Here is a 14556-nt window from a genome sequence, read left to right on the forward strand (position 1 = left end):
AGAAAATGCCAACATCAGCAACCACGTGCCCCAGCCAGACACCGCTGCTCTTTATTAATTAACCGCCAGATGTTAGTTTTGCATCTTTTATCAGAGGGAGGTTTATCACTGGGACCCTGTATGTCAGGCCATTAGGGAGAGGCAGGCAAACATCCCTTAGGGAGCCATGGAGTGGGCGGGGTGCCAGGTGTCAGGGCCCCTCCCCTCTGGGGCACACGGCCGCCGGCCCAGAGCACCCCTGTGCCTGTCTCGTCACATCCACGGCCCTCCAAAGGGCATCCGTGAGGCGGCTACTCCGGTGATGCACCCGAACACCGGGACCACAGTGGCGAGCAAAACAGACACGGGCCCTGCGCGCCGAAGCTCCCGGTCCGCCCGAGATGCAGCCGCAATCCAGTAAACCCAAATAAATAACATTAGGACAAATTGTGATCGGTGTCATGAAGGAAACTGACAAGGTTCCGAGACAGGGCAAATAGCTGGCAGAGGGGACCTAATTTAGATCGAGCAGTTTCCCTGGGGACGTGACATTTCAGTAGCAGCGTGGAAAAGGAGCCAGGGGCAGAAGGTTCCAGGCAAAGGGCACGGCAAGGACAAAGGCCCTGGGGCAGGAACCAGCTTGGCATGTTTAGGGATCTGAATGAAGATCTGAGAGGCTGAAGCGTGGGGAAGGAGTCAATGGCCAGGCTGCTGAGGTCTGCACTGGGGGGCCTCGTGGGGCACGGGGAGGAATGTGGATTTCTTTGTCTGGAGGGCATTGAGGAGCCACGGCAGGCTTTTGAGCAGGAGAGCCACGTGATGGTGGGATTTTCACGTTAGAAAGGGCCCTCTCGGGGGCTCCTGGGAGGCTCAGTCGGTGAAGCATCTGACTCTCGATTTTGGCTCAGATCATGATCTCACGGTCTTGAGATTGAGTCCTGCATCAGGCTCTGCGCTGACAGCACGAGCCTGCTTGGGATTCTCTTTCTCTCTCTTCCTCTCTCTGCCCTCTCTCCTTGTCTCTCTCAAAAATAAATAAATGAGCATAAAAGAGAGATTTTTTAAAAAGAAGAAGAGAGAGCCCTCTCTGCTTCAGAGGGTGAGGAACGAATCGGAGGGGACAGAGAAAACGCAGGGAAGCTCGCTAGATGTCAATCCGTGACAGATGGTGAGACCCGGACCAGGGCAAAACAAGGACAGCATTTACCAGGCACTTCCAGGGTGCCAGACAGTGCTCACATTCAGGAAACACTTAGGAAGCAGAAACGGGGTGCGAGGAAGAGAGAAAGGTCTAGGGTGACTCCAAGCGCCTCTCTGTAGACACGCCTGACCCTGCTCGTGTTCCCGACACCCTACAAGACTGGAGCCATGATCGCCTTCGTTTAACAGGGGAAGAAATGGAGACCCAGAGAAGGGCGGCAGCGTGCTCAAGGTCACACAGCGAGTGGCAGCAGATCCTGTGTTTGCACCGGGTCAGCCTGACGTCCAAGGTCTTTCCTGCAAACAGCTGTCCAAGCTCAGCAGGCAGCAGGTAACCGCTAGCCCTCACCCTGCTATTTTCTGAACGCACAATTACCTGGTAAACGCCACTGGGAGAACCTGACCAGGCAGGGGATCGGCGGGCCCCAGGGCCAGCCCTTGACTTGTCCAGGGTGTGATAAATCCAGACCCAGGTCTGGGTCAGCTCCGTCCAAACAGATACAGCACCATTACCCCCAGCTTATTATTTTCCACCCGATCTGCACACCATCTGATAAACAGGTGATTACTTCTCCCAGTTCAGTTTCTGATTTGCATACAATAAATATCATCCCCAGGAAGTGTGTGTGTGTGTGTGTGTGTGTGTGTACGTGTGTGTTGGGGGTGGAAAACAGGGCTCATGTCTTATTTATGAGAAATAAACAGGAGCACAAGCTCACATAATCAACACATATTTAATCTGGCCCTTACTCGCCCTTTTGACTCTAATCAGGCCGGGTGTATGAAGGGCCATTTTGTACGTGTGTGTCTGTGTGTGTGTGTGTGTGTACATGCTTACTCACAGGCTGCAGGAGGATGCCCTTGCCAAGATCCTCATTCCATTCTGATCAGGGCTGATGGTCAGGGCGTAAGATGCCCCCAACCTTACCAGCCCACCCTGTGTGTATGCTTCTCAAGGGGCAGCTTGGGAATCCAGGGTCAAGGCATGGAGGGTAGCATTTGCTCCCCACCGACAACTTTGCAGAAGGAAAAAAAATTTTTTTTATTTTTTTTAACATTTATTCATTTTTGAGAGACAGAGAGAGACAGAACACAAGCGGGGGAGGGGTAGAGAGAGAGGGAAACAGAGAATCCGAAGCAGGTTCCAGGCTCCGAGCCATCAGCACAGACCCCGACGTGGGGCTCGAACCCACGAATCACGAGATCATGACCTGAGCTGAAGCCGGACACTTAACCGACTGAGCCACCCAGGCGCCCCTGGAAAGTTTTTTTTTTTAATATTGCCAAAACAAGGGGCCCTGGGTGGCTCAGTTGTCTAGGCGTCTGACTCTGGATTTCGGCTCAGGTCATGATCTCACAGTTTGTGAGTTTGGGCTCTGCATTGACGGTGTAGAACCTGCCTGAGATTCTCTCTGTCTGCCCCTCCCCTGCTCTCTAAATAAATAAATAAATAAATAAATAAATAAACAAACACCAAATATTGCTGAAACATGTTTGAACCATCAAGAGTGCCAGCAATATAAATTGTGCAGCGTTAGCCACAGCTCTGTTTGCAATGACATCTAACATCACATATTTTTCATCAAGATAGAAAAGTAAAACTGGAGAAAAAAAAAAAAAAAAAAAAGCCAAGCATTGTGTGGGGGAATCAAGGTCACATGCTCATAAATGCCACAGCCAAGACTTAAACTTATGACCCTGACTCCCAAGCCCGACTTATACCTCCCGTGACACTGCCTTCCAGATAAGGCAGGTGAGACATCTGGGGGAAACCACCAGTGTGATCACTTACTGCCATCTGGCCCCTGTTCCACACTTTGAAAAAGTGAGACCAGAAAAGTAAAGGGACTCGCCCATGGTCATGCGCAAACCATGTGTGTGTGTGTGTGTGTGTGTGTGTGTGTACAACGATTTTTTGTGTATGTTGACCAACGCAGGACACAGCAAGAACAGCTTATGTTTGCTCACCGATGACTGAGTCCTAACTTGGGGTCCTTGAATGATGGATGAGTATAGGTGTCTGGGTCCCCAGGTCTGGCTGTCAAATGAGTCTCTTTGTTCTTCTCCAAGTTGCATATGCTGGGGCTGAGCTATCCAAAATGACTCTTTCATTCATGTATCTGCTGCCTGGGCTCCATGACTGGGCTGCGGGAGCCAGTGGGATGTCTCCTTTCTCTCTGTGCAGCTCTCCACTTAGCTAGCTTGGACTTCTTTGCAGCATGGCGGTCTCAGAGTAGTCAGACTTCTTATGTGGCAGCTGACTGTCACCAGGATAAGCATCCTGAAATGTTGACTTGTGTTTTTTTATTTTGGTATGTATGCTTGTTTGTTTTTACAAATACATCATCTTTATACAAACACCTATGAGGGATATGGGGTATACAAATTCAAACAATATGGAAAGTGCAAAGATTCAAGAAGAAAATCACTCACAGGGCAGCTGGGTGACTCAGTCGGTTAAGCGTCTGACTTCGGCTCAGGTCATGATATCGTGGTTTGTGAGTTTGAGCCCCACATCAGGCTCTCTGCTGTCAGTGCAGAGCCGGCTTAGGATCTCCTGTCCCCTTCTCTCTCTGCCCCTCCCCTACTTACACGCTCTCTCTCAAAAATAAAAATAAACATTAAAAAAAAGAAAATCATTCACAATTCCACTACCCAGAAATTAATATTTGGTGAACCTTAATCAATGGGTCGGTCTTCCTACCACAGAAAATAAAGAGAAGGATGGAAAAATGGATGGATAGATGGATAGATGGATGGATGGATGGATGGATGGATGGGTGGATGGTTAGATGGATGGATGGATGGATGGATGGATGGATGGTTAGATGGATGAATGGATGGATGGATGGATGGATGGATAGATGGATGGTTAGATGGATGAATGGATGGATGGATGGATGGATGGATATTTGGATGGACAGATAGGTAGTGATGGGTGGATTGACAGATGGATGAATGGATGTGTGAAGGATGGATGGATGGATGGATGCATGATAGATGGATGCGTGGATGGGTGGATGGATGGATGGGTGAGTGTTGGATGGATGAATGGTTGGATGGATGAATGGGTGAGTGTTGGATGGATGGATGGATGGATAGATAGATGGACAGATAGGTGAGTGATGGGTGGATTGATGGATGGATGAATGGATGTGTGAATGATGGATTGATGGATGGATGTGTGAATGATGGATGGATGGATGAATGAGTGATAGATGGATGGGTGGATGGGTGGATGGATGGATAGATGGATGGACGGATGGATGGATGGGTGGGTGATGGATGAATGGTTGGATGGATGAATGGGTGAGTGTTGGATGGATGGATGGGAGAGTGATGGGTAATGGATGAGTAGATGGAGAAAATAAAAGAAGAAAATAATTCTGACTGTTGAGGGTCTAAGAGTTAGAGGGAGAGGCAATTAAGGTTCTGGATGCTGGAAAAGTGGCATTAGAGAGGCCCATCTCTCCAGACCCTCACTCCATCCACACAGCAGCCATGACTGCATCTGACTGGCTGCAGAGTCTAGTTGCTAATGGCGGGGTGTGGGGGGGGAGGATAGCCTGGAAATGGACCACTTCCCTCAGGTGAATCACCTAAGAGGAGACTGTCAGGAGCAGGGGCCCTAGGACAGGCTCGCTCCCCACCTGCCTCCATTATCGGTCACCTTCCTAGGACTTCTGGAACTCAAACTGTCATCCTTCGCTTCCCTTCAGTGGCCCCCTCTGCCTACGGGTTAGACTCGGGACTATTAGAACTGTCACCCACCACTGTCACCACTATCATTACCGCCATTGCAATTTCCGCTATCAGTGGGCTCAAACCCACGAACCAGGAGATCGTGACCTCAGCCAGCTATGCACCCCCAGTACTACTTTTTCTTCTCCCTTTTTTCCTTCCGCAGAATTGTTACTGTTAGTTTAAAATCCTTGTTAGAAAGGCAACACGGGTGCATTAGAGACAATTTAAGAAGTCTGAGACTTCAGACTTCAAAGAGAAATCAAAACTCACCCCCAAATACCGCCAGCAGAGGCATCAGCCCCCATCCGGTCCCCGTTCCTCAGCAAGGTCCGCAGGGCCCTCAGTGGCAGGCCACTGGTCACCTTCCCACCCGTCCCCACTCTGACCGTGCGTGCTGCTGTCAGATCAAACCTCTGATGCCCCCAGACCCACCTGCCCTCCCTCTTGTCCCTGGGCCTCTGAATATGCTGTTCCTTCTGTTCAACAAGTCTTTCCTCCTGTACTCTGTCCGGTTCACCCCCACACACTCTGGGCCCTGGACATTGACATAGGCCCTCTAGGGAGCCTCCTCTGAGTGTCCCACCCTTTAGGCAGGGACAGAGGCCTCCTCTGGGCCCCCAGCATCCCTGCTGAAGCACACGTCACCCTGTCTAGGTCCTGTTGACCTGTCCAGCGTCACCATGTAGAAAGCGGGGAGCATGTTGAGCCACCTCTGTGTGCCCAGCACAGGCCTGCCGCATAGCAGGAGCCTCCATGTGTGTTTGGGGAGTGAATGAGTGAAGGGTTTTCCAGAAGATGTGGCATTCGAGCCACGCTCTCGTGGTAGTATCGGGAAAGAAAGCAGTGAGGGTGCAGGGCCAGACGGCATTCTCTGCCCCAAACGATGCGTCTTCTGCATTGACATCTGACCTGAGCTGTCGCTCGGGTCCAGGAACCCCACGCCTGCACACCCCCCAGCCTCCCGGTGGCATGTTTGAGGAGGCCAGGCGGCTCCCACCCTGTCCACACCACTAGACAGACAACCTCGGACGCGAGGAGCACGATTCCTCTGTGTGCTATCGATTTTTCATAACCGCCCGCCGACAGACAAGGTGAACAGTTCACTTTTATGAATCCTTGTTAACAGTGTGTCGAGAGATATTTCACTTTAAGTGCCCCCTTTTTGCTGAAAAAGAAAAAAGAAAAATAACAGAAAATGTAAATTATCTCATTATGGAGAGACGTTGAGGGGTCTGAGCTGGGCTTTCAGAGGAGACAGAGCAGAGACCGGCTGGGACGTGAGGAGGAGAGGCTCCCTCAGGCGGCCCAGGGGCCTTCCCAAAGCAGAGGGGCTGGTGGGGAAGCCAAACCTCGCACACGAAGTGTGGCCACAGAGCTGAGGGTGGGGTAGCAGGTGGTTAGAGCCTAGAGGCAGACTCTGTGCACCCAGATAGGCAAAGAGAAAATACAGGGATGTTCATGGCAACCCTTAAAAAAGAACAAACAAACCAGGGGCGCCTGGGCGGCTCAGTCGGTCAGGCGTCCGACTTCGGCTCAGGTCCTGATCCCGAGGTTCATGGATTCAAGCCCATGTCGGGCTCTGTGCTGACAGCTCAGAACTTGGAATCTGCTCCGGCCGGATTCTGTGTGTATCTCTCTCTGCCCCTCCCCCACTTGCTTGCTCGCTCTTTCTCCCTCCCTCTCTCTCTCTCTCAAAAAATCAATGAACATTAGAAAAATTAAAGGGGCACCCGGGTGGCTCAGTCGGTTAAGTGTTGAACTTCAGCTCAGGTCATGACCTCACAGCTTATGGGTTCGAATCTTGCTTCGGATTCTGTGTCTCTGTCTCTCTTGCCCCTCCTCCACTCTCTCTCTTTTTCTCTTTCTCTTTCTCTCAAAAATAAATAAACATTTAAAAATTAAAAACAAAAACAAAAACAAAGCATAAAGCTGGAAACAACCTAAGTGTCCATCAACGGGGGACTGGTTAAATGTAAATTATAATGTGGCCATTTAAGTGGAATACTATGCAGCTGGGAAAAAGAATGGGCTAGTTTGGTGCGGAGCAGTAAAGAAGAAAGTATGTGAGCTGTTATTGAGTGGAAAAAGCAAATCACAGGACAATTTCTAGTGTGCTGCCATTTACGTAAAAGCATAGACGTGTTTTGTATGCATGAAAAATGTGGAAAGAACTACACAAGCATCTATTCAGAGTGATTCTCTCTAGAAAGCGAGACTGAAGAACGGGATATGGAGACGGCTTTTGGGTTTCGTTTCACATATTTACGTGCCGGTTTCATTTACTTTGTACTGTGTGCAGTATGATTCTTACAATTTTATTTACTTATTTTTTAGTATTTATTTTGAGAGAGACAGAGACAGCACAAGTAGGGGAGGGGCAGAGAGAGAGAGAGAGAGGGAGAGAGAGAGAGTCCCAAGCAGGCTCCACACTGCCAGCGCAGGGCCCGACGCGGGGCTTGAACTCATGAACCGTGAGATCATGACCTGAGCCCAAATCAAGGGTCGGAGGCTTAACCGACTGAGCCACCCAGACGCCCCTGACTCTTATAATTTTAAAAGTTGAAAATCTTTCTTTAAGCTTATTTATTTTGAGAGAGAGAGAGAGAGAGAGCATAAGCAGGGGAGGGGCAGTTATTGTGGAGCCCAACGTGGGGCTCGAACCCACGAACCACGAGATCATGACCTGAGCCAAAGTTGGACACTCAACCGACCAAGCCACTCAGGTGCCCCGGAGTTTAAAAATCTTTTAAAATGTTCAGTGTAAGGAAGTAGTTTAATTTTCTCCTTTATATGCTTCCCCATTATTTGAGGTTTTTTTTTTTTCACAACTGTTATACCTGTACATACAAAAATACACATTTTTTAACCAAGAAAATATTGGCTTTGATGTCAGGCAGACTTGACTCTTGTTTTCAATCTTCCCTTCATCAGCTGAGCGATATTAGGCAAGTCACTTAACCTCTCTGAGTGTCAGCTTCCTGCAGCAATTTTGGGTATGAATAGTATACGCAGAGTAAGTGTGCAGTAACTTTATCATGCTAATGGTTATTATCCCATAGAGAGAGGTGGTAAACTCTCACATGCCGTCCCAGTTGGTAAATTAATGCCCGTCCTTGTTAAAGACCCTATGAAGCTCTTTAAAATGTTATAGGCCAGTGGTCCTTCAAACGGTCTTTAGGTATAAAATTCACTGACAAATAAAATCTTAAGCGGGAACCCAGTACGCATAAAACAGGAACCAGAACATTTTAGTAGCATTCAACGTGTGACATTTACAGCCGGTGATGTGTGCAGCGTCCTGTCTCCTTCTTTTGGTGACAATAGCCCAATCTTCCCTTGAACGGATTGTTTACCCCCCACACCAGAGGTGAGCATGGACCCAAAGCCAAAGACATCTCCCTGCGACAAGGAAGGGCTCGGGGACCAGACTGCGACCAGTGTGGGCCAGTCTTGTGAGTTCCATGCAGACTGGAGAGGGAGAGAAGGCCCATTTGCTTCTGGTTTTGAGCCTCGGATGGGGGCAGGGCCACCAGAGCTCACCCACCGTCAGAGTCCAAGAACAAAGCCAACACTGTGTAAGGCTGAGAGATGGCAGAAACTTGAGCCTTGGTGACATCACAAGAGCTCACAAGAGTTTATTTAGGGTGAGGCTTAGGTGCCCAGACTCTGGAGCAAGACGCTCTGGATTCAGATCCCTGCTCTGATAGCTCCACCGCTGTGGGATCTCGGGCAAGTCAGTTAACCTCTCTGAGTCTCGGTTTCCCAGCACCCACCACCCCGGAGGGCTGGGAGTAGCAGATGAGTCAATACACGTGAAAGCATTTAAATAGTACCTGGCACCTGGCTTGGGTGAGCTCCCGTCGCAATTCTGCCACATTCCTACTCATAGGAGCACCTGCATGCTGTGTTGGGCTGACAGCTTCACTGGAATAAAACTTCGCCTGCCGCGTGGGTCTCATTGATAAATATCCTGACGGGGCCCGGCAAGCTTTTGCAAAACGTATTGGCAACTGCTTATCTGTGGTTTAGGATTTTGACCTCGGAGCCACGCTGCAAGAGCACGGCGATCCCTAGAGAAGTTTCAGGGAAGGGAGTTTGAGCTCAACACGTGGAATGTGTTTCGGGGCCCGGAGTTGTCTAGAGACGGGCCAGGCTGCCCTCTAGGCGACGAGCTTCGCGTGTCGGGAAGGAGTTTGCAATGAGGCTGGACTCCAGTGCCGTGAACATCCAGAGGGCGATGCCAGTGCCAGGCAGAGTTGAGACTTCGTTCACTCGTGCATTCGTTAATCATTCACCATGGCCCCGGCACTGGGACGAACGTCCCCGCTGACTCTTAGGTCTTTTCGTAAATGATTTCTTGCTAAAGGTAGAAGGGACTCCTTCGGCCAGCCTTCTGGGGGCTGTTTTCATTTTTAAGAGAGACCAAGTTTCTGGGGCGTCTGGGTGGCTCCGGCAGTTAAGTGTCCAACTTCAGCTCAGGTCACGATCTCGTGTTTCACGAGTTCAAGCCCTGCATCGGGTTCTGTGCTGACAGCTGGGAGCCTGGAGCCTGCTTCAGAGTCTGTGTCTCCCTCTCTCTCTCTGCCCCTCCCCTGTTCATGCTCTCTCTCTCTCTCTCTGTCTCAAAAATAAACATTAAAAAATTTTTAAAGAAAAAAAGATCAAGCATCAGTGCTAATGCTAAGGAACGGGTTCCTAAAGGTGGACTCAGGTGCTTTCGCAGCTCACCTGGGTGGAGAGATGGGAGGCGGCCCCACTCACCTTGCCTCGTATCTTACCTGGACAAGGTGGGCGGAGTAAGGGAGAGGAACACACCCCACACCTTCCAGGTGGGGTTTCAGACCATAATGGTATTAATGCGACCAGCTAAGCGTGGGGCACATGTGAAATCTCATTTCATCTCAGCTGCGCTGGGCGGCTGTAGGCTTCCCCAGGCAGGCAGTTTGGCCTCAGACAGTCCTCCCCTTTATCCCCCATCCCCGCCTACCGGAAGTCCTCGACTTCCCCCGGTGCTGGATGAGCAAACAAGCTGGCTGGAGAGCACACAGTGGTGCCAGTGACGGGGACAGCAGATCAATCAAATGGTCTTCCCTGGAGAGCCCAGGTCTTGTGCATCAGGCAAGGGGCAGAGCATAGGCTCCAAGGGGTAGGAAGAGAGGGGGGAGCAAAGGCAGGGGAGGGGAGCCCAGAGGCCCAGGAAGATCCTTTCTCCCTGGAACAGAAGCGACTCTCTGTCCGTCGAGCATAATGATAGCAACAGCAACAACAATAGCTGGCATTTAAGTGCCCGCCGTGCTGCACACCCGGCCGAGACCTCACAGCACCTCCGTGAGCTGACACACTTACCTCCCCATCTTCAGAGGAGGCTGAAACAAAACGGTCCTATCCAAGGGGCAAGCCTGCCTGGCTTCAGAGCCCCTGCCCTATCCACTCTGCTGCCCCACTCCCACGGCTCCCTTAATCCTGCCAGACACCCGTGGGTTTTATGACCATTTCACAGGTGCAGAAACAGAGGCCCAAAGAGGCAAAGTCACTTGCCCAAAGTCTCAGGTGAGCTGAGCCAGCCCTCGGCCCAGTTCTATCAGACCCCGGATCCTGGGTTTCCCCCTCCCTTGTCGTCTCTGTAAGCAAGACCCTGAAGGAGACAGAGTGGGGTCCACCGGCCCATTTCTGGCTCAGGGGACAGTGTGCATAGTGGGGTTGGGACTCCAGGACCCTGGTAAGAAACCACTGACCCTCCTCTTCCTCTGGAGCCCGGAGAATATCTCACCCCCGACAGAGGCTGCTACTATAGCTAATAAACCTCTATGCTTCTCCCTCTAAATGTAAATGACGGGTGAGTGGGATGTTATGGGTTTTGGAAAAAGAAAAGGCAAGAGAAAGGTAATTTGCATTAGGTATGTGTGCAGCTTTTGACACAATCTCAGGAGACGAGGATTCCCCAGCTCTGGGTCAAATTCAGGGCCCCCACCTTGGAGGGTGGTGAGGGAGTCTTCCACAGAGGAATGCTCAGGGCCCTCACTTCCTACCACCTGGCAGGCCAGCCTCTCCCTCCCTAACCTCTCCTCCCTTTCCCAGCTCCCAGCTCCCAGCTCTTCTCTCTCCCCAACCCCCAAGAACCCTGCTGGTGTGCTGCACTGAGAGGCAATTTATAAAGCAGATGTTTATTGCAAGGTTTCACGCGAGCTTGGTGCCTCGCCAAACGTTATAGTAATTGGAGGCTGCGTTTAATTACTGATCAATGTAGAGTTGGGACGAGACAGGCCTGGAAACTGCCTTTGGTCTAGACTCTCCTCCCTGCTTCAGAGAAGGCAGGAGCTCCTAACCCTCCGTGGCTCGGCACGCCTGAGCCAAAGCCTGGGCAATGGCAAGGCAGGAGGATGTGGGTTCCAGTGGCTGCTGGGGTACCACCAGATTCTGCTACGGCCCTCTCCTTGCCATCACATCACATTATTTGTTGATGCCTAGTCCGTGCCAGGAACCGTGCTGGGCATTGGGGTCGTAGGGATTAATGAATTTCTCCCAGTGCCCGGGCTGAGAGCTTTGCATACACTATCGTGCAATCCAACACAAGGCAGGTGTCATACCCAGGCTCCAAGGTGGCCCCCAGTGATCCCTGCATCCTGATATCCACCTGTTGTGCAGTTCTCTCCCACACGAGGGGAATGACCTGTGTAACAGCATGGCTGACGTGACAGCTCGTGACTTCTGAGGCTCAGTCATTAAAGACATCACAACCTTTGCCTTGCTCTCTTCGCTCACTCGCTCCAGGGGAAGCCAGTTGCCATGTCGTGAGGACACTCAAGCAGTCCTACAGGGAGATCCACGCAGGGAGGAATTGAGGAGCCACCTTGGGGAGTGGAAACTCCGGTCCAATCAAGGCTGTGGATGAGACCACAACCTTGGCCAACATCATGGCTACAATCTCATGAAGAGACCCTGAACCTGAACCACCCTAAGCCACTCCACGACAACTATGAGATTCTTAAATGGTTATTGTGGGGGCAACTGGTTGGCTCAATTGGTTGAGTGTCCGACTGCGACTCAAGTCATGATCCCACGGCCTGTGAGTTTTAGCCCCACATTAGGCTCTGTGCTGACAGCTCAGAGTCTGGAGTCTACTTTGGATTCTGTCCCCATCTTTCTCTGTCCCTCCCCCTCTCACGTTCTGTCTGTCTGTCTCTCAAATATAAACATTTAAAAAAATCTAAATGGTTATTGTGGTAAGCCACTAAGTTTTGGAGTAATAGATAACTAATACAATAGCCATGGGAAAGAAGGAAACATAAGGAAGACTAATAAATAGGAAACACAAACAAATGTAGCAAGAAAGAAGACTGCCATAAAACATGTAATTATATAATCACTCTATGTACATATAGATTTTTGAATGTGCAGATATATTGGTGATATATATTTTATGTGTATTATAATATAATCACAATAAATGTGAATGAGTTAAATTCACCAATTAAAAGAGAAATCTTCATTCTTTCCTCAAAATAATTCTATGTGACAGGCATTATTACACCCATTTTACAGATGAAAGAGTTGAGGTTCAGAGTAGGGAAGAAACTTGCCCAAGGTCTCTCAACTCAAAAGTGATAGGGTGGGACTGAAGCTGGTCCTTCTGACTCCAAAGCCCTAAGCTGTATTGTACTGTTTTGTATTGTTAGCATTTGTATTGTTAGCTTCTTTGGATAGAAGAGGAAACTGAGACTCAGAAAGGGTGAGTGACTTGCCCAGGGTCACACAGCAATATTTCAAAACGAGAGCCAGAAGCAGGCATCTGACCCATTGGTGTCTGCCCCGTGACCTATGGAGCTCTGTCATCAAAGCACAAGAATCTCAGGGGGTTTCTGTCTTCATACCTGCTTAGGACAGCTAGACACACTTGGCTGTGGCCAGAGAGACCCTCTGGGGTCAGGTGGATGAGCATCCTCAGCGGGGAGAACACCGGCACAAAGCAACTCTCTGGGGCACAGGGTGGGGTGGCTCGATGCATCGAGCTGAACTCTGGTAATTACATCAGGGGCCGGCAGCGTAATTTGTATCTGGGTGATGAATGTCTGTGTTTTCGGGCCTGATTGCCCTATTTACATTTGGAATTTGCTGATCTATTATTAATGTCTCCTGGAGGCCAGGGCGATGAGCGTGAGGAGCTGAGGAGTCCCCTCCCCCACCAATCCAGGGAGCACTAGCTCTTAGGCCCTAGCTACCCAAAGCCCCACCCTAGCTCCCTTTGTGTGACCCCAGTTTTCATGGGGCTATTGGACTAATCGGCAGAGGGGCTGACCTGGGATGAAGTTTCTCAGCCTCTAATATACCCACGTACACACACTCGGATGTACATATGTGAGGCCATGTACTCATGTGTATATACATCTACATCTTTATATACCCACAGGTACTTTCATATGAACACACACAAGGAAATGCACACATGGACAGGCACACACCTTCATGTGTACGTGCACGAGTGTGCACGCATGTACGCAATGATGTATTTTCCCCACCCCAAATCCGTATGTTGAAGTTCTAACTCCAAATGTGATGGTATTTGGAGGTCGTACCTATGAGAGGTATTAAGGGCTAAATGCGGTCATGAAGGTGTGGCCGTCATGAAGGGATTGTGCCCTTATTAGAAGACATGCCAGAATCAGAGCTCTGTCTTCTCTCCATGCAGGTGAGCCGAGGAAAGACCATGTGAGACCACAACGAGGAGGCAGTTGTCTACAAGTCAGGAAGAGAGCTCTGCTCAGAAACTGAATCAGCTAGCACCTTGATCTTGAACTTCCTGGACTCTAAACGGTGAGAAAAGCAATTTCTGTTGTTTAAGCCACCCGGTCTTTGGTAGCTTATCGTGGCAGCCCAAGCTTAGACACACACTCACCCCATCACGTGTCCAGTCACGCTGGGAGCAGCACACCTTGAGAGTGGTACGGTTGGATCCGTGACCCATGGACCCAAATGGCCTGGGTTTGAGTCCCAGCCCTGCCACTTCCCAGCTGTATGACCTTGAGCAAGTCACTTCGCCTCTCTGTGCTTCTGTTTCCCCAAACGAAAAATGGGAACAATAATGTTACCACCTCCTAGGATTGTTGCAAAGATAAATTAATAGAACTCATTTGCCTGGTGCACCATAAGCACTAGACCCATGTTTGCTATGCCCATTATTATTGTTGTTATTTATGTGCCTGTCACATAAGAGGCTGAGGCATTTTGTTGCAAGATGATGAAACGCACCATGCTATACCCATACGCTCGTAACACACACACACACACACACACACACACACACACACACACACAGAGGGAAACTTCCAGGGCCCCATGGTTTCTCCCTGAAGCTCCTCCCAGCCGCTCACTCCTCCACGTCTACCTCAAGCCTGCAGGCAGGGTGGGACTGGGGAAAGACCACTGGATTTGGCTTTTCTAACCAAGCATCAGACCTCGGCTCTGCCACTTGCTGGCGACATGACGTTGGCCCAGGAATTCTAAACCTCAGTTTCGTGATCTACACAATGGGGGTAATGATAGAAATGAGCTCGGAGAAACTGCACCTCGGACGGCTGGCTGACGGCGGAGTTACGGGCGGTGTAGGAATCGACACACATTTTCCCTGCCCAGGCT

General features: G+C 50.2%; 1 long non-coding RNA gene across 2 annotated transcripts in view; it reads left to right on the plus strand.

Moving 5' to 3' along the window:
* Window positions 1–1309: 1309 nt before the first annotated feature.
* Window positions 1310–14556, plus strand: part of LOC109277469 (uncharacterized) — a 37659-nt gene continuing 24412 nt past the window's right edge. For both annotated transcript variants that reach the window (XR_008422158.1, XR_002085156.2), the window contains exons 1-2: window positions 1310–1510; window positions 13610–13734. This is a non-coding gene — a long non-coding RNA (uncharacterized LOC109277469). The remainder of the gene's footprint in view (window positions 1511–13609; window positions 13735–14556) is intronic.

Source organism: Panthera pardus, unplaced genomic scaffold, assembly GCF_024362965.1.
Source record: "Panthera pardus isolate Hobbes unplaced genomic scaffold, ASM2436296v1 HiC_scaffold_15, whole genome shotgun sequence".
Taxonomy (NCBI): domain Eukaryota; kingdom Metazoa; phylum Chordata; class Mammalia; order Carnivora; family Felidae; genus Panthera; species Panthera pardus.